The following is a 26,773-nucleotide window of genomic DNA, read 5'->3' as shown; positions in this document are numbered from 1 at the left end:
TTGTAGCTTACAGTGATGTTTTTCCTTTGCATCATGATTTTCATCTGAAACCACAAGGTATTATTCAACTACTAAAAGAAGCCTGAATTGTTAAATAAAGGAACGTGTCCAGATACACTGTGGGCTTGCCAATGTATCAAAACTAAGGTTTTCTTATTTTATGTAGTTTTTATTACATACTTTTATTCAGTATGGAAAAAATTATAGCTTTGTTTACACTCCCAAAAAGTTTTAATCATGTGCCTTACAAAGTTTAGCTTTGTTGAATTACATTAATGTATATTTCAGCTCATGTGGTTTTGGAATTTTTTTTTCTTCTTTCCCTGACTACATGTTGAAAGAAAGAAGTTAGCTTTATGGGCTCACTTATATTTGATTTTCCATAATTACGGGCTATTTTGTGATACTTTCCATGGTGATAAACTGTTCGATGATGTGTGGCCTTTTCTCTCATCTCAGTTGGATATTTTACACATTGCAGTTATTATTAGGAAAAAAAAATATTCATAGAGGAAGACTCATCAAAATAACTATTAATCTTTCCAATAAATCTTAACATAGTAATTATTAACTAGCTGTAAAAGTTGGAATTGTAAGTAAGAAAAAAAGCTAGCAAAAAAATTCGCTATAAGCAACAATATTATTCACTGGTAACAGGATTCCACTGCACCAGTTTAGATCCAAGGGAATTTTAACTAATTTTAACAATGTTTAATCAGTTCTGTAACAAAACCTCAATGGAAAAACATTGTTTTTCTCATTAAACCAGCCAGCAAACAGGTGTAGTTTTGAAAGCATTAGATAAAAAAATGTGATTTTTTTAAAAAGATAGAGGTTTAATTGTTGGAAGAAAAAAATGTATTATTGCTATTTCCTTCTTTTCACTGAAAATCTCAAGTTAACATTTTTCCCCAGAGAAATTTACTTTCAGTTGGAAAGCATTTCTTTTTAAAAATGTTTATTATTTCATGGCAGAAAATAATTGATTATTTAATCTCTGAGCTTTCCCTTTGGAAAAATTAAATGCTGTGAGGGTTATCTCTGCAAGGTTCTGGGACAAAACCTGTTACATTGCCTCAGAAAGGAAAGGGTTTGTAACTGATTTAATAGTGCTCTGGAGAGAAGACTGATACTTAAAAACTGAACAATACTACTCTTAGCAGAGACCAGGATTTTTTGAATGGTCACTTTCTGAGAACAGATCTAATTTTATCCTACAGCTGGAAGCAAATATATCTGCTGGTTGAGTCACTGCAACTGAGTGCTTTGTAACATCACCCTGCGTTAAAAGAGCATCTAACAAGTAATTTCAACTAGAGATGATCAAAACAGAACATCAAAAGATTGAATTCTGATTACTAAACTTCCTCTGAACTTAAGACAGACCTTTATTTAAAAAAAAAAGTTATTTCCCAATGCATTTTCCAGTGAATTAATAGTCTTGGCTCATATTGATGCTACAGAAATGTCAGCGATAATGGAACACTATCTGGGGCTGTCTAAACTAAACTCTCCAATAACTTTATAGAAGCTCCATTCCAGAGCAAAATTTCACAGTAAATCTCTATCTTTACAGGCATTCATTCAGTATTTCTGCTGGTTAGAAAAGGATATGGTTTCTTCTTAGAACCTCCTAGACATACCAGAGTAGAAATACCTACCCTGTTAGTAAGGTTAGCAACAGTAAATTGGCATGATGAGCAACTGATTGTTCAGAGAGCACTCAACCCAGAAATACACTCAACCATGCCTTTCACTGTGCAGCTAAAACAAAGGTTAGTGAGAGCTCATCTCCTGCCCAAGGCTGGGAACACTATGAGAGCAAGACGCTCTAGTTAATGTGCACAGCAGGCAATGGGGAGAGGCAGGACCTAATCCCTTTCTGTCCTTATTCAAAGGAGAGCTTTATTCTGGGCACCCACCTGAGTGTCTCAGCCAGCTGACTGTCAAGTCAGCCTCCTGCAATCCATTATTCAGATGAAGGGGAGCAGCTCTGGCAGTGAAAAACGGTGAATGAGATCTTTCATGCTCACTTGTCTGCAATTCCATCTGACTTGAGGGAACTTTTGTCCAATTGATATATTTCAACAAAAGCAATCAGTTTCAGTGAATCAGATTTTTTTCCAGTAAAGCACACATTGTAGAGAATCTGATTTATACACTGAAGGTTTGCAGAATCCAGCCTGTGCAATGCTTTTTCTCTTCAAATATCAAAACATTTTATAAAAAGAAGAGTGGGGAGTCAATGTTTTATTATTAGAAAGGGAAGAGTGGTGGTTTAGGAACAGAATGGTGTTTTGCTGACAGTCAGACAGCAGTGGAGCTCACAGACCAACCCAGGAGTCCTGCCTCCTAGTTCATTGCTTCAGCGGAGTTGTATGAAATCCTGTATTGCTCTCTCCATTCCTCCATTATGTGAGTGGCCAAGAGACTTTTGAAAGGTTTGTCAAGCATTAAAATATATTATTGTGCAGATAGCTTATCTGCCAATTTCTTCTCTGGAGAGATTTTGGTTATTTTTGGCTGAGTAAAATTCAGTCTTAGAATAAAGCACTCTCACAGATTGTTTTTGGTTCTATTCTAATATTTTGTTTGACAAAATAAACTCACTGTCCATGTTACTTGACCTGACAAGATGCTTCCTTTGGTACCAACTTTTAAGCTCTACTAAAATACAAAAGGGCTTAACCAGCTTTTCATTTTCCACAGATAAGGAGCACGATGAGGCGAGAGGAAGTGTTTGATGTTTCTCAGTCCATTTCTCAGTCATTAAGGAAATCCCCAATGCCCTGACATCTCCAATTATTATACTCATCTATTACCTCTGCTTTGTTCAGTAATGCTGATCTATTATAAAAAGAAAACCAAAGTAAACCAGTTCCTGATTAAGTAGGGAATCCCACAGAAGGGAGGGTGCAGGAGGGAATAAAAGGGAAGTAAACAAACAGGGATGTTAGGATTACTGATTTAGTTAATTATAATCTTTAATTGTTTGTCAGTGCACAGCTTCAGGAAGCTTTCCAAATCAAGCCCTGGACGTGGGGCACAACTCTTACCAGTCATTCTAGAGGTCCTAAGACAACTGGAAGTCACTGTTAGGCATAACGTGGGAGAAGGTGACACCTATGCATGGAATCCCTTAGTCCTCAGACATCCCCCAGAATATGTTCTTCAAATCTTGAATCATAGGAAATATTTAGGTCTTTAACACTTATAGCGGTGGGGAAACAAATGGACTTTCCTCTATTGCTGCGCAAAGATAAATGGACTTGTTAGAATTTTACTAGAAGATGCTTGTAGGGGGACTTCTACAATTTTACTAGAAGATGCTTGTAGCCTGGGGACTGGCTTTGGACTCCAAATGAAAAACTATCAATCCAAACCCATCTTGAATGCTGAGGCCATGTAAAGTGAGTGAAAGAACAGTTTCTTTTATGGTCATTTCTCAACCTCTAGATTTACTTTTGTTTGCTGTCTCCTTACAGGTGTTGGAGAAAGATGCTGATGGTGGCTTCAGATTACCATGGAGGATTTAAAGAAAAAAAAAAAAAGAAGAATTAGAAAACCTATTAACTAAGATTTATATGGTGTTAGCAAGCATCAATAGATTTGACAGGCTTAATATAAGGGCATCCATTTTTGGCTTGCATTCATGAATCAACCCCTTAGCTTCTGGCTCTGATCTTCTGCCTAGTAGTGAATTTAGGAGTTCAATTTGAAATAGATTTATTTTTTTAAAGGGTCTTTAAACCACAGTCATATCTAAACTGAGAAAGAAAATCCTTCCTTGCAATGAATAATTGCCTAAGTGATACTAAAACAAATATATGCTTGACTTGCAATTCTCAGCCTAATACAGTATTGTTGGGAGAACTGCCAATAATGCAAATAATGTAAATTGCAATGAGGAGAACCTGTGTGTTATGAACCAGGTTTGGAACAAAGCTAGTGAACTTATTTCACTCAATTCTGGTGATAAATACTTGAGTTCATTATTAAGTTTCACTGGCAACCAACATCCAATCAATGGTGTAATCAGGGGTAAATGCAGAAGAATGCAGCTCATCCATGTTTAATTTCAGCAATATATAGAGGAGACAGAGCTTCTCACTGCTTGTTTGGGAACAACAGGTTTGTAGGTTTACTCACTTTTTCATTAACCACTTCACTACTATTACAGTGAAATTTATCTTTGTAACACTTCTGCATAGCTACCTAAATCTTAAGCATAAAATATGGGCTAGCTGTCAAGGTTCCCTTTTCAGTGACTGGGAATAGGTTCCTCTCAACTTAGACATTTATTTTAGGATAGGATGGATGAGCCTACAGATGTTCTTCACCTTACAATTGCTTTACAATAGCTGCCTGCCTTTAATGATGTAAGACTTTATATTTTGTGGTAAGTCCATGTTGTCAAACTATTTCTTCTGAGAAGAAAAGATTTTCATACTAGTACAGTAATACTGAAATAATGGAGCTACTTTGGAGTAGAATATGAGTCATTGTGTTCAAGATCAGTGTGGCTTAAATCAGAGAAAGGCAACATTATTCTCAAATTTCAGAAGCCCTGCCTCATTCCAGTGGAGATTTTATACCAACTTGTGTGCAGTAGTAAGTGTAAAGCTCCTCAGGAACCCATGTATATTTACAAATAACTTTTAATGTTCTGTACATAAGAAAAAAGTCTCCATGCTGGATTGAGCAAGATACTATCACATGAGTAAGTAATTTCCTATTCCATGTCCTTCCTCCAGCAATCATACAGGTCAGTAGTTACCTACCTTAATTATCTTTTGATTTAGAAATGGAGCTTGTGTTCTGATTATCCAGTTAGTTCTTACAGTTGTCTCTGTTAATGGTAGCATTTTGCCTTGCAAGCTTGGAATTGGTTGAGCTAAAAAACAGGATGAAAAGGAGGGAAAGAAGTCAATTTTGGTTTTTTAGAATCACTGAATAATTCAGCTTGGAAGAGACCTTTGGAGGTCTCTGTTCTAAACTCCTGCTCAATGCAGGGCTCAAAGTTAGAAAAGCTTGCTTGGGGTGTTGTTTAGCTAAGTTCCCAAAATCCACATGGAAGGATAATCCAGAGCTTCTCGGGCAGTCTGGTACAAGGCTACTACCATGGTGGATTTTCTTTTCTCCTCTCGATAAGTGAAATTCCCATTCCTGCAGCTCATGGCTGCTGCCTCTTGTTCTTTCTCTGCACTCTGAAGTCTGGCTGCTGCTTCTGCTGAAAGGAATGACTGTCCAACTCTTGTTGAGAGCAACAGTTATCTCTCTTCTTAGCCTTCCCTTCTGCAGGTTTGACAGATCCATCTCTCTCTCCTGGACTTGCATCAGTATGTCAATGTCTCACTTGCATGGGTGGCCCAAAACCAGATACTACTCCAGAGGCCAAGTTAACCAAGTGCCAAGTAGTAGGAATAACTAATTCCTTGGATCTGGTATTTATGCTCTCTTTAACACAGACCAATACTCAGCCTTCATTGCTGTAAGGATGCCTTGCTGATACATGTTCAATTTCTTGTCCACCAGCATCTGTGTGCCCTTTTCTGCAGGACTGTTCCTTGTGCAGTTAGTGCCCTGCTTACATTGTTGCATGGAGTTATTCTCTCCTGGGTGCAGGACTTTGCATTTGAAATTTTTTTGACTTCCTGAAGTCCTCATTGGCCTACTTTTCCAGCTTGCCAAGGTCCCTCTGAACAGCAGCCCTACCCTCCAGGCTACCAACAGCTCCCTCTCCCCCTCCTTATGAAATATCACCGGTGAGTTTGCTGAGGGTGTGTTCTCTCTTATCGAGCAGATCATCAATTAAGGTGTTAAATGGTATTGGCCCAAGACGCCTGAGGAACAACACAGCTCTTAGCTGGGCATCATTTAGACTTCAAATTGTTACATTTTTTGAACTGTCTAGCCAGTTTTGCACCCACTTTGTGGTCCACCCATGCAGTCCCTATCTCCCCAGTTTGGCTACAAGGAAGCAAGTTGAGATGGACTATATCTACTGGTCCCCCCTTGTCTACAGAGTCAGTCACCTTGTCATAGACAATTTTCCATCATCTGGGTGTGGATGAGAAGGGTGTGAGGAATACTTTCCATTAGGAGGATTTGCACATGCAGAACAACTCTGTTTTCTGGGTTATCAAAAGAAACCCACAGCCTTTTGCTGAATACGTGACAACCTCCACGTGTGAAGGGTTTAATCAGGCCATTATTTATATGACAGACAGCCCAGAGCAATTCACAGTAAGTGACAAAAAGTAGCTCAGGATTGTGGTGCTTAGCTGCCGGCTGGGGCTAAACCACGACAGAAATCTAAACTCCTTTGTGAATCTGAGCCAAAGAGATTTCTGAAAGCCCTAGCTTGGGTCTGTAGCCTATTATTAGAAACAGCTCTGCTGCCGGAATTGAGGGGAGCAAAATGAAAGTCCCCCTGCCTTAGTGATCAGAAAAGATCCTATGCTACTGCCAGGGCCCTAGGCACATTTGAGTACAAGTCCTTTTTTGGTCTAAAATATCCCCTGCAGTTTCAGCTAAAGATCTGTCTACTTTTAGACTCTGCAATACTGTGCTCTGTTGGAGATGATTGTTGGATTCCTATGGGGTTCAAAGTATTAGCCTTCTGTGGGAAAAAAAAAAGGAAAACATTATTGATACATTATAAATATTTATCTCTGATAACAAAGTTTTAACTATCCTTCAGAGAACAAACAAACAGAAAAGCCCTGCTCCTAATTGCAGCTAATTTGCTATAAAATGAATGCTTTATTGTCATTGCTTTCATGTGAATGAGTCAAGTTTTACCCATATTTAAGTGATATCTGACCCAAGGTATCTATTAATAAAGCTGTTGAATAAAAAAGAGCATACTGCAGCATGGTAAATGATCAGGGCATAAATACCTCAACTCCATAAACCAACTCTTAAGCCTAAAACATGCTTTGAAGCTTTAAAATGGAGAGATTCCCTAGAGCAGTGACCTGACTGCCTTCATCACTCAATGGGAAACAAGTTGCTTCTTGTGCGCAGAGCAGAAGACTCATTTCCCCCACTGTTTCTGGAGGGCAAAGGGAAATGCCTATGCCTTGCTAGGCAAACATTTCCTCAGGAGGTTAATGGTGTGCTCTGTTCAGGAAAAAGTGCACAACCAATTCAGTGTGATCAGCCCACTGGAGGAAAACAGTGAGCCAGGTAACCTCAGTTGCTCAAAGCAGAGTGTCCATGAATTTTGAGAGAGGTGGTTGCCTCTGTTTTCTCTGATACCCCATCAGGGGAGAGAAAGAGTCTGTGGCTGACAGTGTTACAAACCCATTCATAACACCTCTGCTTTCCCCACCAGTCTCTAGTCCCAACTCATTCCTCTTATTTGCCTCTTCCAAAGGTCCTGGCTCATCTTCTGTGCTACTCTCTTGGTACTGCACCAGTCAGGCGGATGGGAGACCTATCTGTGTGCCTGAGATGACTTGTACCCTTCTTTGAAGAGCCTGCAAAGGCTGCCGACCTAGTAGGACACTTTCCTTTCTTCATACTGACTGCAAAGGCCTTCTCTAGTTCTTTCGCCTGCTGACTCCACCCTTTGAAGGCTTTTGCTCAGTCACTTACTCTACAGCAGATTGGGAGGGGAAAAAAGGCTTTTCAGATGATCTCCCCAGTGGAGCAGGCACTAGGGGATTTTGTAATAATACTTTGAATTTCTGTGGTCTCTCTCATCCAAGAAGCTCCGAAGGACTTTTAGATTCATTAAGCCTCCTGATCCACTAGCATTATTATCCCCTCTTAGAGATAAGAGCACCCAGTCTTAGAGCAAGCAGTGCAGATAAATGACAGACCAGGGCTGAGAATGGGCGTATCTCACCTCCCATTCCCTGGTAGTAACCACAAGGAAACACGGCTTTGCCAAAGCCCCTTGATGTGGTGATCTATATTTTACATAGCTTTTGCATAACACTACGTGATTTATTTTAATACAAATGTTCACGTGAAAGGTGCATAACTTTCCATGATCAAAGGAAATATATGATATTCTTAAGGCCAAACCAATTGAATATTAAATTATATTAACAATTTCTATTTATGTTATACATAATGATGAGAATTTAGAATATAAGATAATTGGATAAATGATCTCTTTTTCCATGCTCTATATTTCAAGTTTTTAATTGCAAAATCTACAGAAAGAACATAAAGTGGGGGGGAAAAAGCATGCTTGTAGCTCAATGCCAGAGACATAGCATCCACCACACTCCTGACAGGGATTATTCAATCATGGTAATCCATGTGTGCTTAGACAGCTGTTGATGCTTGACAAAATTGACAGTAACCACAGAAGGTCTCTTCATTATGATATGATTCACTGCATGGGCAGGAAAGTGAATATTCTAGGAAGCTCATGATGAAAGGAAAATATAAATATCCTGTACAGTCTTGCTTTGTGAGCACAGACCAACAGGCTGGAGGCTACTTGCTATTCCGAAGTCTGCCACAGATTTATAGTTTGACCCTGGGAATGGCACTTCTCTGTTTCCTTTCCTACCTTTTGCGTTACAAGAAGGGGAGTGATTCAGAGCCAGATGAAATCATAATATGATTGAAAGCCAGAAAATGGCCTATTCCCTGTCATGCCACCCAAAGCAAATGCTGTCTTGGCTAGTGGGAAAGAGGCAGAAATAGCACAGACCTCCTCTCTCATTGTATAAGTTTATGTTGCCTGGTTTGAAATAGCAGCCTTCTCAGTTCCAGCCACCAGGCACTGCTGTAACAATAAATAATCAAAATGATGCATTTGCTAGGATGAGTGAAGTCTTGCACAGATAGAAATGGCTGTTCAGACTTTCAGGGAAATAGTGACTCATGAAGAGGTAGCAAGGCCGTTCCTCAGGTAAAGCTCACCACTGAATCTACCCTGAAATTTTCTGAGGAAGCAGGAGAGTCTGTCTGGTCCTGCCCAGTCCTCACTACGGTGTGATCTACAGCTCCCATCCACCCAACCTTGGCTCAGCTGTGGAAGCAGGTGCTGCTCTCTGTGCAATACCACATTCTGTGCATGTTCCCTTGTTCCCTACAAATCACTTTGGGTAAGCCAATAGACATTTCAGCCTTTCAAAGCAGCTTGTTTTTATTCCTCAAGAAAGAGTTTATAGCTAGGATTTAATAAGCCTGTAGTGCTTTATATTTTGGCAAAAAAAAATCACATTCTGCCCAACGCAAGCTATATAAACAAGGGCAGTGATTATACATTCGAATGATGGAATGAATGTGATGTTTATACAGTAGGATAATAGACAGAATATTTCTGATCCAACTGGTGATTATTTGCCATAACCAATGGAATTTTTATTTTAGTACAATAGGCTCTGACATTTTCACCCTGGAGTAATTGTGTTCACAAATTTGGTATCTCTCCAGTCTATCTACTGGATATTCTAGCCTAATATTTTCATGCTGTGCAGCAATTAATTTTGTGAGACTGTAGTGTGTGTTGGTTTTTTCAGAATGTCATTGTTTATATTCCCCTCACACCATTTTTCAGCACAATTGAAACTGAACTCTATTGGTATTAAAAATAGTGCTAGACAATCTTTCTTAGCCAAAGTTAGAAATCTGGCTTTCATTTTCCTTAAATCACACAGATGATGGTAGCTACACATACTAAAAATGGATGTGCAATAATAATACTTTTGCTTCTTTCCTGTCACTTCCTGTTTACTTTTTCATCTTTCTCTCCATTTCTTCCATCTCTTTTGTATTTGAAATATTCTCTTTTCCTTTATTCAGTCTTTACCTAAGAGAAATAAAACATCTTATTCTACCCTCCCTTTTTTTCTCCCACACCTCACCTTTACACTCTAACGATAAAATGCAGAACACCAGCCTTGGTAGGAGCCCTAATACTGAGACAGACAGGACTGCCCAGAGCCTTTAATTAGAATGATCTGAGCAGAATGTGGATTAATGAAAGACTGTGCATTGCAGTTTGGGGGGTTTTTTTTGTTTTGTTTTGGTTTGGTTTGGTTTTTTTACAGACAACAAAGAAGAAATCAAAGTCTTCATTATGGATGTGTCTATTGGACAAATCCAGTAAAACACCTGACAGATCACAGAACTAAAGCAACTACCTACTCTCTGTGCTGTCTAATGAACCTGGAAGGAGTTGAGGAAACTGTGCGAGCAGCCAAGAAATTACCAGAGTGTCTAAACCCGTTTTGTCTAACCACAGAGATAATGGAGCCTCCTTGAACTTGCAAGTTTGAAGTCAGAGGAGAGACAAAATATTTTGAGGAAAAGCACATTAATGATGCAGAATATTCACTCAATGAAGAATAAGTCTCTACAGATTCTTTTGTATTGTCTGAAGTATTTAAAATGACATGGGTCAAAACAATAGACTTCTATCACATCTTCCAGATAACTAATATCAGAGATCAGGAGCACTTCCCACCAAAGAGTTTTTCTTACTAGCTTGTCACTACTTTACTATTGCTCTAGGTCAAAGATATTGTATGACCTGAAGCAACCCTCCTTTTGCTCAGGACTTTTCCTACTGTGTTTTAATCCCTTTATAAGTCCCTCTGTGGCCTCTGTTACAGATTATTTTAAAAATTTATTTATTTTTTTAATTCTTCCCTTCTATACTAACAGGAGGTTTGCAAAGATATATTATCTGTAATATCTATAAGAAAGCAATAGGGCCAGGCCCCAGCACAAATGACTTCTGTTTCTTATCTCTTCACTGTTTCTTTCCCTTTTCATACAGAAAAAGGTTAGGGTATAGAATAGGTGAGGAAGCTGCATCAATCTGTCTGGCTTGGTCTACACACAAAATTCAGAGCTATTGTGTGTACAAATCCCAGCTCTTGTGGTAGGAATATTTAGACCACGAATGCAGAATCAGAAAAAAATCTGGAGGCTAATGAATGTACATTAGTACTGTGGACTTAGTCTGTTCTTCTGGAGAACATCTGCCTTAAAGTCTGTTAATGAGGGAGGAGTTACTCCTGCCAGTGATGAAAGTATTAGTGCTGCTTTCTATAGACAAGAAAAGCGACTGTTAATGTAGGCATTCACAAAGGCTGCTCTCACAAGGATAGTATTAATCCGTTTTATTGTCCAGAGCATAACCTAGCAGGGGTTTTCAGGGTGACTCTTTTGGGGAGTTTCTATCTTCCTTTTGACAAAAGACGGAGTGGATGTAGATTTCGGGAGTAACTTAAGATTTCTTTTCCTGGCTCTGTTCCTAGATTTCCAGGATGACAATTGACAGGGCGTATCCAGAAGTTAACTTTAATTAAGGAAAGCAAACAGAAAGAAATTGTTATCAGACATGGGTGAACAATATGGTGTTCTCCCCCAAAGAATTTTGAGAAAACTGAAAAAAGAGTTTTTGCTAATGTTTCCAAGGAAAACTTGGAAACTCAAAACTTTAACCTAATTTTTTAGGTTACAAAAAATAACATGACAACATTAAAATATTTGCTGAAATGTAGATTTTGAGTGGTCCATATCCTCTTTTGATTATTATTAATTTTAAAGTACTAAAGTGGTCTTTGCATTTCTCTTTCAAAAAAGAACCCCAAAACTTTCTAATGGAAAGACTACGTATGGCTTTTTTCCTTCACGTCTGTGTTATAACTTGAGGACAAAACAGGGGCAGGGGAGGTGCCCTAAGGTTAGGCTAACTCTACTATGTGGCTAAATCTGTTTATTCATCTGTACATCTCAGAGGAACTATGTCACTTAATTCTAAATACAGAAGTAAGGCTATTAAAAATGAGTATTACTCAGTCATACAATGTGCCAATGTGTGTATTACTTGTTCTTCTACTGGCTGATTTGTACAAGATAATAGCCTATTATTGCTACCAGCTGCTAATTAGCTGCTAATTAATAGGTTGATAGACTCTGAAGCCAGGAGGGACCATTAGCTCATCTACTATGACCACAGCAATCTTAACACATTCCACCCATGCTACCAGAACTTGTGACAGGCTGTTAAAGTCAGTCTTTGGCAGCAGCAACCACACTACTGAAGTCTAGTCTAGAAATGGAAAACCTCCCAGTTCTTTTATAGTTATTCCAGTATTTTACCACTATCAGTGTAAGTCATTTAGACCTTAATTCTTAATGAATGTGTTTTCAGCTATTAGTTGTTCTCCACCAGAATAAAGAGCTTTTTATTATCTGGTATTTTCTTCTCACAAAATTGTTCACTTATTGTAAACAAGGTACCTCTACATCGTACATTTCACAAACTAAATAGACTGTTCCCACTGATTACCCACAAAATTTCTCATTCATCTCTGAAATTATTTATTTCCTACATTTTCTCCACAATTTCATTAACTTTTTTAAAAAGCAGAGTTGCTAGAACACTTGGAAGGTTTTACTAGGTACAGGGCTGAAACCAATCCTTATGCATCCATCACACTGAAATGTCATCTAGATACTGGTTTAAAAGTGTTAGAGGTGATATGCTGGATTACCACACTGCTAGCTGCTTTGCCACCCCTGTACCCATCATTCAATCAATTAAGCAATATCTTCATTTGGAAGGTTTTTTAAACACAAAGAAAGGTGATATACCCTGCACTTCAAATGGTTTTACTTTTTCACAAGAACATGCAAATAATCCTTCCTCTATATTATCCCATACAAAGGGAGATTGTCTCCAGTTTTAGTATGTGATAAACGTGATAAAAGAGGGTTATAATTCCCCTGGAAGCAGACTGGTATAAGCTCAGCACAGTAACGCTGGATCCCCTGGTTCTTGCTCAAAGGCACTTGGTTTGGCACTCTGGTTTCCTAAGCCTTTATTGTATCTTCCAGCAAAGGTCACATTTTCATTTGCTACGAAAGTAGCCCTGAGGAGACCCTAAGTAATCTCCCTTTCCTGCTTTATGTCCTCATCACTTCTCACCACACCACCCTCTCCCTGCCCTCCACTGGTTTATTTTATTTATTTATGTATAATTACTAGAAGTTTTTTAGGGTCACGTATGGCAAGCTATACATTATTATATACTTGATTGCATGTAGACTTGTGAGATTATAAGAAATGAGGCAGGAAAAGTAAATTGTTTTACGGCTTCTTTCCTACCACTGTTACTTTCTCAGTGTCCTCACATCATGTGGAGGGACGTAACACCAAAGGTACTTATCTGTTTTGTGTACATTATTCTCATGGGACAAGCATCACAATATCACCACTTGGGTGAACTAAGATACTGTGCTGGGAATGCAGTGCCAGAATGACATAACCAGATACAAAAAAGGTACATTCAGCAGCACACAGTAGGCAGGATGATCACATGCTCTTAAGAAAATTTCGGTGGGCTGCTCTCCTAACCCACCTCAATGCTGCATGTTCTAAAAAAATCCATAGCTATTGTCATCTTTGTATATTAAAGGAAGTTTTCATCACAGAATAAATTAACCAGAAAAGCTGAGCCACTGGGTGTTTCATTATAGCTCCTTCACAGCTTCTCAGTTCCCCAATTAGATCTTCCTCTACCATGGAGGAATGGACATCTCCCTTTTCAGAAAATACAATGAAAAAGCTGTCAGTGATTTAACAAATCTCATTGATTTAACAAGATCCTCCTTGAAGAAAAAATGCACACCCTAGAATAACCAGGTGCACAGTGTTAGCGTATTAATATGCTTTTATGCAGACTGGTTTGGTTTCTTCAGCGTCTGGCTTTGCTGTATAAATATGCTATCATTCTTCTGTCTTCCAGACCAGTCCTGTGAGCTGAAGTCATATAATCTAGAAGATATCTATTAACTCTGGGAGTACAAAAGCTTTACACTTGCTGAGTAAAGGGTTGTACAGTAACTACCATGGTATGGTGATCTTAGCGTGACGGATGTGCGCAACCCCTTAACCAAACTAGCAGTAGTTTGGTACAGTCTCCAAAGGAGGTAAAGGCCTGAGCTGTAGCAGGGCCAAGAACTCCTCTAGTTTCAACCTGTTCTCCAAAAACCCACAAAGGAACAGAGTGACACAGTAAACATCAATACATATGAGTTTGGAACACCGATCATGTGATTAACACATAAATAACAGGTGGCTTTTCCAAAACTCATTTATCAAAAACCAAAGAAAGTTGTGAGTACAAGGAGTCTCATGCCTACCTTTCCATCGCATGTGATTTGACTACGAGCCAACCACTTTATTCCATAAATATGACAGCCTAAGTGAGCCTTCTCTGAGCTCTCCCTGCTAGGCAGCGTGGCTGCATGGCAGTGATCTCCCCTTGAGCTGGGATGCCTCCCAAGGTTGCTCCTCAAGGCAGAGAGACCTTTTACCGATGGCAGATCGTTGGACGAGCCTGATTTGAGCTCCCCCTGAATTGCAGCTAGACTGGTGCCAGTGACTCCCCCCTTGAGCAGGGACGCCTCTCAAGGTTTGCGATTCCTCACCTGAGACTCAGAGATCCTTCCTTGCCCAAGGTGGAGAGATCCCTTACTCCTCGACATTAAGAGGATGTTGAGAGATTCCTCGCCGCAACAGGTGCTCGGTAAGTGACTAATAGCTTGTTAAACTGTGTAAGTTTTTCTAACTCAATTTTCCTTTGTATGTTTCTTCCATGCAGTAATTAATAAGGTGAAGATTGCCATCAAACTTATTGAACCTTAGTAAACCACTGTCAAACTTTGTTAAATTCAATCGAATTTATTGAACTCTGTCAAATTATTATTTTACCTCAATAAAACATATTGCCACTTCCCTCCTTTGAGTGAGGTGCATTGCACCCATCCATGACAAATTGGTGTAGTCGGCAGGATTCTAAATCAAGATTTGCGACAAATTGGCGTAGTCGGCAGGATGGCAAGTAGTATCACTAATTACTTACGGAAGCATGGGATAAGTACAAGTCCCAAATTCTCAGAAGAATGAGCTCATGATAATTGGCATGATTGGGAAGCTGTGGAAGAACAGCTAAAGGTGGCCAGGTGGCATATAAAAAATGGAAAAGGGAAAGGAATTATTTGAAACATGTTAGGTAGCTGTTTAGAAGCTGCTTGTCAAGATAGGAAGAATAACAATAAAAGGGAGCAGGACCTAAAAGAAGAAATAGAAGGCAGAAAGGCAGCTGAATTAATACTGTCTTTGCAAATTGAGCAGCTGACTGAAACAGTTACAGGAAGAAAAGGAGAAAACACAACAAAAGTTGAAGAAGAGATCGAGATGATGCTCGTGCAGGCCCTGCATTCACCTAACCCCATGCAAAACAGGAAACTAATAGTGTCCTCACAGGATTGGGACAGTGATATTTGGGGTGATCCTGATGACCATAAAGAAGGAATTGTTAACCCCCTCGCCCTTTCGGGCTAATCCCAATATAAGACTAGGCCTATCATTAAAGCAGAGTACTCTGTAGGACCTCGGAGAGGTGATCAGTGATACTTATACAAAGTACCCCATGGGATGCATTACAGTTGGCAAAATTACAAGAGAAATACAGCAGAAAGCCAGGTGAAACTGAAACTGAATACTTGTGGCCTTTGCCTCAGCAGCGGTGACCGAATAACGTTGAGTGGAGATGAAGTCAACGGTTATTGGGGTCTGGGAGTTTTCTTAAACCTAGGACCCAACCCAATAGATGAAGCCCATTCTATCACCAGCAGGGTAGTCTACTGGGCTGGAGGAATAAATGCCTTGGATCGAGGTGAACCTTCTATGATCCCCATCCGTTCCCTAAGTGAACTCTCCACTGCTGTCACCAAAGCCACCTGCATAAAAGCTATACACCAAGGTGGAGAATCCGGTGATACCCTGCTATGCGCTCCTATAGATTATACCACGTTAAAACCACTAACTAGGGGAGCCCCGGCAATTCTCAAACCCTATTCAATTGCAAAATGGGATGAGACTAAAAGAGACACAGAGCAAAATGAGGAATTTGGCAGTGACAATACCCACAGACAACTCCCTACATGGGCAGAATTAATGCACGGTATTGTAAACCATGGCCGTAAAATGGGTGGGATGATCTGTTGACCAAGAAATCAGACCCAAAACCCCGAGCAGGAGAGCACTGAGTGCGACCAGTAAAACCAACATCCCCACAGGGAACAGGAACTAGACGAAGGGAAAATATGCCTAAAGACCCATGAGCAGAGTCTTGGGAGTGGGGAAATGAACTGTGGAGGAAAGCATTGGCATTAGGCATCCCCAGAGCTGCGATTAAGGGACAGTCTACTAGCATTATCTTGAGCTTAATTCAAGCATTCCAGAAGTGTGATGATGGCGAAAGGAGAGAGCGTACTCCAAATACTCCAGCGCCATTGCCAGCTCCAAGAAAGAGTGATAACCCTTTCCTCTCCCTTAGGGATGAATCACAGACCTAGAGATCAAAAAATGAATAGTGCCAGGATGGCAACTGGGCCTGTCCATCTTGCAAGAGGAAGCCTACCAATGACTAAATGAAGGAGGCCCTTACATTTTAATTCCAGTTGGCCCTCAACAACAACTAATATAATTCCTAATAGATACGGGAGCACAAATTTCATTACTAACACAGCAGGATGCCGAGAAGGTGGGCATGTGACCCGGATGGCAGAGAATTAAAGTCACCGGAGTAAATGGAGCAAGTGTTATTTGCCAAACTGCAGAAGTTAATTTATGGCTCCTAGGCAAGAAGCGCATGTCGTCTACTTGCTTTGCAGTTAAAGATCACAATGAAAATATTTTAGTTTTCGATGTTTTGAATGGTCGAACCTGGTGCCTGCTGGATGGCAGTGTGTGGTCCTTTGGTTCAAATGTCGACCCTAAACCTGAGAGAAATCAGGAGGCTACCGTGTGTGTACTCCGCACAGCCCCTGCACTCCCTGATTAAAAAATTTCTAACATACCGCAATACTTGATTTCCGCTGTTGCACAAACTGGAATTTCTGAAGTAATAACAGATTTGGAAAAATGGCACATTATTTCCAGAACCCACTCCCTATATAATTCACTGGTCTGGCCGGTCCAGAAGCCGGATGAAAGATGGCATCTGACAATTGATTATCGGAGCCTAAGTGCCAACACAGCCCCGCTAATGGCTCCAGTACCTAATATTGCAACTTTAACAGCAACACTACAAGCAGCCGCACATCCATGGATGGCAGTGCTAGATGTCAGAGATATGTTCTTCATGGTCCCCTTACAGGAGGAAGGTAAGAAATTTGCTTTTACTTGGGAAGTTATACAATACAACTTTAACAGACTCCCACAGGAGTATAAACATTCACCCATGATTGCTCATGCTGCGCTTGCTGAACTTTTACAGACAGTCTCACTCTCTCAAGATGTGAAACTGTACCAATATATAGGCGATATTTTTATCGGAGGGACCTCCTGTGAAAAGTGGGAGAAGTGGCAGCAGCAGTGTGGCAGGCATTGTATAAAGCAGAAGTTGAAGTTTCACCTGAAAAATGTCAGGGACCAAGTAGAGAAGTAACATTTTTAGGTACTTGGTGGATTGCAGGTAGTGCAGCAATTCCACCAGACACCCTAAGTACAACGGAACAATTGCAGATGCCCCAATCTAGGAAAGAATTACAACTCGTGGATACTTTAGGGTACTGGAGGAAACATGTTCCTGGATTCTCTATCATTGCTTGCGCACTGGACTCATTTTTCGAAAAGGAAAACCGTGGAAATGGAACCCAGAACATGAAGAGGCAGTCAAAACCCTAATACAGCAATTAAAAACATATCAGTCACTGGGGCCAGTACACCCCTGCAACCCTATTATAGCAGAATGGGGTTTTGTAGAACATGGTACTTATTGAAATCTATTCCAGACCGGGCCGAGCAGGCCAAAAAGACCTTTAATGTTTAGTTCAACTGCATTTAAAGAGACAGAACAGAGATATTCCAAATGGGAAAAGGGACTTCTGTCTTTAGTCTGAGCAGTTACACAAGTTGAGAAAACACACTGGGGCAACCTGTTCAGTCTAGAGGGCCATTTAATTTGCTAGAAACAGTCCTAAAAGGAACTGCTTCCCCAGAAGGAATTGCACACCCCCCCCCCCCCCAGGAAATGGTATGCCTATCTGATGGGAGTAGCAGAGGAAATGCAATTGACTGAACGTCGCGGATTCAGAGTGACAGTGCACTTCACTCATAAGAGAGAAGTAAAAATATAGTTTATTGATATGGAACAGGGAGTTAACAAAGTTCAATGTGACAGTGATTTAACAAGATTTTATGGCAAGGCACACTTGATTATTTACTGCATAGAGGACAGGGTCAGACAAAACTGTCAGGGAGACCCTCCCGTTGAGTCATGAGGTTCAGAAAAGGACCCCCTTGCTCTCTAAACTTCTCAGAGAGGAGTCTAGGTGCAGCTAAATCCAATGCTAGTCCCAGACTTGGTCAACGGTTTATGTCTAAAGGATTATATATCCACAATCAATCCTTTATATCACTTAGCTAAGGTTTCAAAGTTTAGCATGCTATTAGTCACTTACCGAGGATCTGTTGCAGCAAGGAACCTCTCGACCTCAAGGAGTAGCCTGGAGAGGTGTCCCTACTCAAGGGGAGATCCTGGCATGCAGCCCACTGCCATGCAGGAGAGCTCAAAGGGCTCTTGGCCTGCTCACTATTTATGGGGGTAAGATGATTGACTCATAGTCATATTTGATGCTGACCACAGATTTTAGTTTCTTTGGTGTGAGCATTGCACAATAGCTCTAGGCTATTGTGTTGTTATGTCTCCTGAATCCACTTTGAGTCGGATGCAGCCATCATGACCAGATGCATCCATTACAACCATCACTGGTAGTTATCACCTGAGCAGGGTTACAGGAGATAAAGGTCAGGGGTGGGGAAAGCGCACCGCCACATGGAAGGACATACAAAAATTTCCAAATTACAGATGCCTATAAACACCGACTCATTAGCACTAAACCAGCTATTTAAACGTTCACTGATTCTAAATGCACCTCCCCTCACTGAGAAAATACCAACTGAAGGCATTTGTTTTACCGATGCCTCAGCAAATGGCAGATGGCAGTATAAAGCTGCCGCATTAGAAATTACCACCTGCAAACAAATAATGGAAGAAGGCGAAAGTAGTGCATAAGTAGGAGGGTTAAGGGCAGTTGTTCTAGCAGCTCAAAATGGAGCACAAGTTATCTATGTTGACTCCTACGCTGTGTGGGCAGATGCCACACAATGGCTTTGCCAATGGGAAGCCCTAAATTGGGAAGTAAATAGATCCCCAGTTTGGAGAACTGAAGACTGCCAATTACTATTAGATATAGCTAGACAGTCACCATTTAAACTAGGGTGACTAAAAGCCCATGTAAACAATGACGAACCAGCCACAAAATGGAACCAAAAAGTAGTTGAATTAGCCAGAATTAGGGGAATAAAAATAGGAGATACGCCAGATCCCAAATGGTACCAACTAGGGGAATGGTTACATCAGAAAGTAGGCCACACAGGCCAAGAAGCACCACCTACTCAGAAAAGAGACTATCTAATAGCATTACAGCCAGGACAACCTGTCATGGTAAATTTACCACAAATTGGAATTGTACCTATAACTCTAACTGAACCTCGTGGCCCACTTGCCTGGGAAGCTACTGATAGCAATGGTACCAAACATAGGATCAGTGCATGGTGGATTTTTCCTTCTTTTTAACAAGGTAACCTGTTCAGACTCTCCCCACTGAAACAAGTCTTTATTCTCTCTTACTACACCCCGCAGAATAGCAGACAGAAATGCTGTGTTCATGTTAGTCCAAACCCTGACGATGCTGCTCCTCCTAACCTGTGTCCAAAGAACCCTAGAAGGGCCATAGTCTCAAGCTCATATTGAGTACATTAGGAGTATGGGAACACACGCTAACAGGAGAAATGTAAATCTTTCCACTGTGGTCATGCATGGAACTGAAGTATATTTAGAGAATGAGTGGAGCTGGTATAAAGATGAAGCTTATGGCAAAGTTCCCCTACTTCAGAGAACAGCAGGGGAAGAAATTAAAATACGATGCCAGATGATCAATGGGTCTACCCATGAGAAGGCATGTGAGATTTCTTTGTAAAAAAGGATAGAGAACATCATTGGTGGGATACCTTATTTGGATGGTCACTGACAGCAACAGGAACTTTGAATCGAATGCTTCATCCAGTTGTGATTTTATTAGCTCTAACATTATTATGCTTATTACTTATAATCCTTCTGTATGTAAAGATTTGGTACATAACGAAGCAAATACTCCTTGTTCATCGTGAAATCACCCAATAATGTACAAAATGAAATTAATAGTAATATTTTGTACTAAAAATGTTTGCTTACCATGGATCTGCAAGCATGCCAACATGGTATAAAACTGACATTAATTATGACACTTAAACTAGACAGCTTATCAAATAATTGGACTGTTGCCACTGATCTGCAACACGCCACATATTTATGATGTAGAGGCAAGAGGTAACTGTAGTACCACTCTATGAGTTGATAAAGTGGATTGACTGTAGTCGTAGGGTGGAGTGTGATGGATGTGCTCGACCCCTTAACCAAACTAGCGGTAGTTTGGTACAGTCTCCAAAGGAGGTAAAGGCCTGAGCTGTAGCAGGGCCAAGAACTCCTCTAGTTTCAACCTGTTCTCCGAAAACCCACAAAGGAACAGCGTGACACAGTAAACATCAATACATATGAGTTTGGAACACCGATCATGCGATTAACACATAAATAACAGGTGGCTTTTCCAAAACTCATTTATCAAAAACCAAAGAAAGTTGTGAGTACGTGTCTCATGCCTACCTTTCCATCGCATGTGATTTGACTACAAGCCAACCACTTTATTCCATAAATATGACAGCCTAAGTGAGCCTTCTCTGAGCTCTCCCTGCTAGGCAGCGTGGCTGCATGGCAGTGATCTCCCCTTGAGCTGGGATGCCTCCCAAGGTTGCTCCTCAAGGCAGAGAGACCTTTTACCGATGGCAGATCGTTGGACGAGCCTGATTTGAGCTCCCCCTGAATTGCAGCTAGACTGGTGCCAGTGACTCCCCCCTTGAGCAGGGACGCCTCTCAAGGTTTGCGATTCCTCACCTGAGACTCAGAGATCCTTCCTTGCCCAAGGTGGAGAGATCCCTTACTCCTCGACATTAAGAGGATGTTGAGAGATTCCTCGCCGCAACAGGTGCTCGGTAAGTGACTAATAGCTTGTTAAACTGTGTAAGTTTTTCTAACTCAATTTTCCTTTGTATGTTTCTTCCATGCAGTAATTAATAAGGTGAAGATTGCCATCAAACTTATTGAACCTTAGTAAACCACTGTCAAACTGTGTCAAATTCAATCGAATTTATTGAACTCTGTCAAATTATTATTTTACCTCAATAAAACATATTGCCACTTCCCTCCTTTGAGTGAGGTGCATTCCACTCATCCGCGACACTTAGCTGACAGAGTTTGAATAAGATTGACTGTCAGTATTATGGGTTCAGATTAGTGGAGCTATACAGTTGGTTTCATTTGAGCTCACATGGGTTGGCCTCAGGTATCTGTTTCTATTGTTTGAAATGGAAACAATCAATATGGTGCTGCAGCCATTACTAGGGATAGCAAAACATAAAACATTAACTGCATAGTGCGCAATCATTACCAGTATAAACAGGCAAGAGCATTTCCCAGTCCACTGGGTATTTTACTAAGGCATAAGGTATTTCTTTTGCCACAGTTTGAGACAGCAAGTCCCCATGTCCCTGTTTCCTGATACACAGCGGCACAGTGATTCACTGGCTTCATGCCAGGAGCTAATAGGAGGGCCAGAAATTGTATTTAAGTCTTTTGTACCCAGCTAAGTTACTTGATATAATACAAAGTACTTCTTGCTGTTTCATGGAGACCTAAGAATAGTACGTAATTCAAAAAAAGTTCTAAGTGATGCGAATTGCCCCATACACCTGGACTGTCTGATCCAGCCCCCTGTCCAATCAAGGAGAGGGCACGGGTCATTGAGGGACGATTGGATCTATTATTTACTGATGTTCCCTCTTTGAGCTACATTTTGAACTGTTCTTTCCCCAATATTTTAGACAAACTTGCACCATCCTTGCCTTTTTCCATGATAAAGAAAACATCCATTACTGGAGCACAACAACCCAATAGTTCCCATGTCAGTTAAAAAGACTAGCTGGCTACAAGAGGTGTTTTTAAGAGATGGAATTGCCTGCCAGGAGGAAGGCAAGTGTCCTGCATGGATTACAAAACAGGGGCTTTCAAAAGGAAGGAGTCATGCATAATATTTTTATACATATTATTCCTTTTACTTGTGAATAAGGCAGAATGGGTCAGGGATGTGATGTCCAGGGAAGCCTTAAGTGCAGTAACAGTGGAGCTTCAGATCCTGATGGAAGTGATGAAAGCAAATAACTACATAAAGACCCTGGATACCGGGTAAGCAGACTTGGGCTTCATCAGGAAATGGATACACGGGATCTGTCAGTTTTGTCACTCTATCTCAGCTGAAACCAGGACATGCCCAGTTTATCAGACTGCCCAGATACACTGGATTCTCTGTCTTTGGACAGTTGCAAAACTGCACTGCATAAGGCCATGGGCATCTGCATCTAACTTTGCAGTTACCTCTGCTTTGAACAGGGGGCTGGGTTACAGACCTCCAGAGATCCCTTCCTAAATTCTTCTGTGATTTATGCTATAATATTTTCCCTTTCTTTCTCTACTCACACTAACTGTTCTGTCCCTTCAGGTCCCAGATAAAGGAGCAACATAACTTTCTCTGTTTATACACGTACTGTGAAAATACTCATATATAATTTGTCATATGACATATTGACTCGAAGTTGTTCAATGCATCACACTGCTGGACTAAATGTCTGCTTGCTTTTCCAAATCAGTTCTATGCAATGCCTACCTATGATAAACTGCTCTTAGCTGCAGTGCTCAATAGATAACAACAGCAGGGTTGTGAATTAAGGTCTTGTAGTAAAAAGAATAAATCTACGAATTTTGTTTCAGTGAACCAAAATGGATTTTTATATAGGTTGCCTAATGAAACAGGGTTTATGTATTCGCTCTTTGGGGATGAATTGTTCATCTATTTGACCATCCTCCCTAATAATTTTTTTTAATTAGTTCATCAACTACAATGAGATGAGACAAAAGGTCAAATGGTAGAGGTCTCAAAGATTAAATTACTACAAGTATTATGAAACCTGATAGATCAGAAAGTATTCTCAGCTGAGGAAGTGCTGCCATATGATTCTGAGTTTTATTAGAAACCAGAAAATATATGTAGGAGAGAGCTGTGAGAGTCCCAACCATGGAGAAAGCTTCACCTGGAGCTCACTGCTAGAGAGCAGAGAACACAACCACAAGACAAATCCACTAGGAGATCCACCTTTCCTAATACTCTTGCTCACAGCACAGCTCTTTTAAAAGTTTGTGCTAAGGATCCACTGCTGCATACTGTACAGCTAGTTTTGATCATGTTCATGTGTTGTGACTATAGAAATAGGGCATGTCCTGGCCTGCCAGTGAAACATTACGTTGTGTCGTATGATTGTTCAGCCCTTAAGAGAAAGAAGGAGAGAACCTTTTATTGACATTTGATCTACTAAAGATACAAATCAATAACAAGTACAGATAGGGTAAGATTTGGTTTGTAACACAGAATCTGTGAGTTCCTACTCTTGGTATTGGTGACCCTTCTCCCCACAGCAGTTCTCAGCTTTGATTTCCATAAAACCCACTATGTTACAGATTGGAGTGTGTGATGGTTCTGGAAACAGAGAAATTACAGAGGCAATAGATGCTGTATTTTGAATATAGTAGCATCCTGAACTTATTTCAGCGAGTCCTGCTTCTGAGAAAATGATTCCTCCTGTTAGAGACAAAGTTTTTGCTTCTAGCTTAGCAAATCCTGTCTGTCAGTAAAAAAAAATACATACATAGAAGTATATATTCATATAAATATTAATAGATAAATACATATATTAACAGTTTATTCTCTCCTATGAGTAAGAAATAACAAATGCAGACACAGGGGAAAGGTGCTAAATTGTTTTTATTGCATTTCTTTTAAATGTACAGTATGCCAGTTCAGCTCCCAAAGGCATTAAGTGAAAGAGCCCAAAAGGAACATAAACAAATTCAAGCAAAAATAAAAACAAATTCAACACTCACAAACACCCCTCAGTAACCTGACTTCTATTTCCGAGTCAGGGTTGTGCCTAGGGAGCCTAATATTTGAAAATTACTTTGTAGGCTCCTTATATTTCTCTGTTTCTGGGTATAGCATCTCAGGATTTATTTTATTTTATTTTTTTGACAGCCAGAAGAAGAGTTTGTAATTATTTGTTGTTAGATACTACACAGAAAAGAAACACCAAAGGAAAATGGTGAAACTGTTGAAGGGAATGAAGAAAATAAAAAAAAAAACTATTATGGCTGCAAGGCATAATAATAATAACAAGAACAATAATTAAGGACCTTATTGCTGATTATATTACAGAGTTGTCATTGGCTTTTTGTACTGAATGTTCATGGCATATACTTTGTCTCTGTAGTACCTATCACCTCTGTGGGGAAACACCAAATCTATTTAAGTAACACCAAAGAAAAAAGGTAGAAAAAGGTATTTATGAGTAGATTTCTCAAGTGGCCTAAAAAGGCTCGTTATTTCCCACCAAAGTCAACAACTTCCCACACTCTACCAGGCACATGGAACAGGCCCTGTGGAAGATCCCAAAATTATTATGATTAATATCAGAAGATCAGATCCTTTAAACACTCTGAAAAAGTCTGGTCTTTCTGTAGGTCTTACTGGCCTGACTTTGAAAGGAAGTAATTACCAGCTTTATCAAAAAGGAGGCCTTCTACTGCAGCCTGGAATAGCCTTATGTCTGCTCCAAAAGGCATCTCCTGGCACTTACTCTGCCACTGAGGTCTCCGGGTTGTCATTTCCTGGAGTAGATTAGTCAGTAGATTGTGTGCTGATTCGTATATAATGGTATACAAAATAGATGGATCAAACCTTGAAAGCAGAAATAGAGAGAGACATATACATTAGTGGAAATGGGGACAAAATGCAGTATGTGTCTTTCAAGAGTAAATTGAAACCAGACAAACCTGATATCCTTCTGTTATTTTTAATAAGAGAACTGTTTGGGGTTTTTTTGTCTGTTTGTTTTTTAAATAGATATGGGATACATTGTGGCTGTAATATACCTGTACCTCAGTAAAGTATCTGATGCCCTCCATGCACAGACGAACTCCTTGTTACCCTAGAAAGGAAGTTTACAAGTTTAAAATTTTAAATGGATAAGAAAGCTGTAATGTGAATACGTATGAATGTGGCACATAGGAAAGCTATCAGACTGAAGAGAGGCTAGGAGAAAAATCCCTAAAGGCTTAGTCTTTTTCACATTGTCTGACAAGCTGGGTACAAAGTCATGCCATGCCTGATGTCGGAAGCAGTCAGTTATGATGCAGATACAGTGGGAAATGCAAAGTCGGGGACAGAAAAATGTTCATTTTTTGCCCAGGACTGATCATGTACAGTTCTTCCATGCCTGTTCTCCTGGCTCAGTATAGGAAGAGCTATAAGAGATTACAGGAAAAAGAAAAGAGAGGAGATGGAAACGGTTGGTATGGACACTTATTCTGTAACATGCTGGAGGTTTTATTGTAGACAGTCCAATGGAGACATACTGTAGAGATACTGTCTTGCCTTTTTAAAAGGGAGTGGCTGAAAAGAGGTTCAAGTCAACCACTGACTAATCCAGTGGTTATGTTAGTAGACTGGGATATGAGAAAGCCAAGTTTAGTTTCTGTCTTGGCATCCAGGCACTTACATGACCTTAGGCAAATGAAGGAATTGCTCTGTAAAGTTTCTCACCTAGTAAATGGGGATAAAAGTACTTCCTGACTTAGTAGTGGTTGTTGTGGGGAAAAACGCATTCAAGATTATGAGATGTTCAGGTACTATTTTAAAAGGGTCCATGTGAGCATCATTCTTCTGGAAGCTGCCACTGGATTTAATGGAAACTGATGACTTGCAGTGAAAGATTTAGTGGTTATTAAATTTATGTAAACTCTTAATGGGTTGTGTATGGTTTGATTCTGGCTGGTTTATCTGGGAAAGTCAGTTTATTATTATTTGATTTTAATTTTTTTGCTACCTGCAACTTCAGGTATGATATTGCTTAAACACCCTTCAACTTCTAGTGCTCTAACACTCAAGAAAAAAAATCTAGTGCTGAGGAAGTATACCCTATCCATGCAGCAGAGTAATCCTGTTTGCCCAGTTTGGGCATGAATTGTTCTGCATGCCGTTAGTGCTAAATGACACAGCTATGCATAGTGTGCAGCTGCAAGGCTGAAATTGTGCCATGCCTACTGCCATAGTGGGTGCCACCCACGCTCACCATTAAACTCAGTTTAACGTACTTGCACTCACACAAAAGCTGGTGACCTGTCAACCCAACACTCTCCTGGATTTAATACTAAAAATAACTACTGGGTGACTGTTAAAAGGCCTCAAACAATAAGTGGAATTTGGAGGGAATGGGAAGAGGGCAAGGAGAGGAAAACGTCTCAGATTCCTTTTTCATTTAAAATGCAGTCTTTTGGGAAAATGTCATTTATTGCAGATAAAAATGCAGCGTGTTGCTGAGCAGGTGTAAGTAATTTTATCTAATTACTACAAATGGATTTTCCATATGTGTGAACCAGCTGGGAATACTGAATGGTAAAAACATGTAGGAAGAAGGTGGATGTGGAGAAGGTGGAAAGGAACACCTTTAATAGCT

This window comes from Mycteria americana, chromosome 6 (assembly GCF_035582795.1).
Source record: "Mycteria americana isolate JAX WOST 10 ecotype Jacksonville Zoo and Gardens chromosome 6, USCA_MyAme_1.0, whole genome shotgun sequence".
NCBI classification, from domain to species: Eukaryota; Metazoa; Chordata; class Aves; order Ciconiiformes; family Ciconiidae; genus Mycteria; species Mycteria americana.
Note: the sequence above shows the minus strand (reverse complement) of the source record.